We start from the raw sequence: 2,318 nt of genomic DNA, 5'->3' as shown, positions 1-2,318 counted from the left end.
AGCGGAGGGCTGCGCGGCCAGACCACCCCGACTGTCACCCTCCGCGAGACGGGGAGGGGAGCGTGAACCCAAACGGGGTGAAAACAGTGGGCCAGCTCTGCGCCCATGTGCACCCAGGGGCGAGGTTCTAGACGCGGGACACAGGAGGTGGGCTCTGCGACGGACACTCTGGAAAAGTGATCCCACGCCTAAAAAGTCTCCCCGCCCCGGAAGACAAATGCCAGGCACGGACGGGGTTCGAACCCGTGATCTTCGGTTTACGAGACCGACGCCTTACCACTTGGCCACCGCGCCTGCGTTAGAATGGCGGCTCCGCGAGCCTCTATCCTGGCGTCGCTCCCGTGCGCTCGCCCCGCGGACACGAGCGCGAGCGCGCCCGCCCGCCCGTCGCGCGGCCCCGCCCCTCCTGCGGCCGGCGGGGCGGGGCGGGGCAGGGCGAAGCTCTAGCGGGCGCGCGCCGGACGCTCCCCGCAGACTCCCGCCGATCGACCCGCCGGCCTTGCTGGGTTCCCGCGTGCGCTGGGGCGCTGGTCCCGGAGTCCCCACGGCCACGGCAAGAGGCGTGTCCGGAACTCGGGAGCCGGCGGGACGCTTGTCGGCGACACAGTCAGCGTTCGAATCCCAGCTCCTCCAGACTTAGTCCGAGACCTTGGACGGCGGGCGCGCGTCGGAGCCTCAGTTTCCCTTCTGGGGGCGAATCACCCGGAAGCAGAGGAAAGGTGGCGGTTCTCGTGGCCAGCCCGACAGCCCGGGCGCTCCACGGCCGCCCTGTGCGGGGCCCACGCTCGGCAAGGGTTGTTGAATGAATGCGTAAGTGTTAAAGAAGTCAGAAGCCCCAAGCTCCTTGTCCCCCAAATTGCCGCGGTTGAGCCCAGGGTGCGTGCCTCGTCCTGGACCATCAGCATCACCTGGGAGCTTGCCGCCCTGCACCTTCGCCTGCTCCCGTACCCCCGCCAGATTAGACCCGCAGGTGCGGCCCGGCGACCTGCGCTTTCCCAGGCCCTCCAGGTGATGCGGCTGCGCGGGGAATTGCCGAGCCCCGCTGCTCCCGATAGCTGATAGGCACACGCATATGCTCAAATGTATTTATATTCTCCGCTTCTTGTCTTTATACAAATGGACTGACTTTGCAATTCTCTGCACTTTGATTTTTCATGAATATTAATGTATGTTGGCTTCATCCAGTGGTTTGCAGTGCGTAATACAAAATACCATAAATGATGGCATATTATTCAATAAATACTAGTAATTTGTGTTTCGTTAATAGGATACATAATAACATAAGATTGTAAGTTATTTATACTAGGGTGTATACGCTAATATGACCATGATGCACGATGGGTTACCTTACTCTCTGTAATAGCTGCCTGGTTTCCCATGCAATGGCCATTATCACAATTGATTGAATCAGTTTCTGGGAGGTAGGCTTTTTGCCTCGTGTGCGGCTCTTCTGGTGCGCGGGAACATTCTGCTCCGTGCATCTTTCCCATCTGCTACCAGAGATGTTTGTTTGTAGGATAGGTGGGAGACATAGATTAGGAATGTTCACAGCCCACCATGCAAACATATAGGTAAATAGGAAACTTAAAAATACCAGGGAGTTGTGTTCGCCAAGTTGCTTTAAATGTCAAGGCCTGGGAATGTGAGTGGAAAAGGCACCCCTTTACCACCCAGCTCCCCCCAGACACCGGGACAAGAACCCTGAGACACTGTGCCCACAGTGTGGGAGATCTTCCCGCAAACCTCACCGCAGCTCCCTCACTAGAAAAAAAAAAAAAAAAAAAAAATCGAAGAACATTTTCAGAATTAAACCATGCATTCCCGAGCAGTGTTTCCAAGTAGCTCATGATAAAATTGGTTCCATCGTTCGCCTCCTTTTTTGGGTGTTCAGTGAGCCGTTGGAGGGATTGTGCGGAAGTGGCAGAGGCTTATCAAAAATGAAAAGAAATTAGCAAATGAGAGAAATTCACATGGGAGCTGAGCCCAGAACTAACTGGCAGGTGGAGTGGGAATCAGAGTCTAACAGGTGCTTTTTTCCAGCTTTGTCTTCCGAGGGGAGGGAGGGAGTGGAATCATAGAGGGGCATCTGTTCCGTGTTGGGGAAGTGGGATGCCCCAGGGGAAAGGGGTCTGAGGGGTCCTAGGAGAGGCTGGCCCTCCCACCTGCTGTGAGCCCTCAACTAGAGAACACAGGTGCTGGGTGGTCTGACCCTACTTATCTTCTTGGCAGACGAAGCCCTGAGAGCCTACTACAGATCTTGGACACGTGGAAGGAAGATCAGTCTGTCCTGGCCCCAGCGTCTTGAGCGGTGCCTACAC

General features: G+C 56.5%; 1 non-coding gene across 1 annotated transcript; it reads right to left on the bottom strand.

Annotated features, from left to right (window-relative positions):
* Positions 1-222: 222 nt before the first annotated feature.
* TRNAT-CGU (transfer RNA threonine (anticodon CGU)) lies at positions 223-294 on the bottom strand. Its single transcript has one exon. It is a non-coding gene; the product is annotated as a tRNA-Thr (tRNA).
* Between the last annotated feature and the right edge of the window lie 2,024 nt (positions 295-2,318).

The sequence above is a fragment of the Lutra lutra genome, chromosome 18, assembly GCF_902655055.1.
Source record: "Lutra lutra chromosome 18, mLutLut1.2, whole genome shotgun sequence".
NCBI lineage: Eukaryota > Metazoa > Chordata > Mammalia > Carnivora > Mustelidae > Lutra > Lutra lutra.
This window is presented reverse-complemented; position numbering and strand designations above follow the sequence as displayed.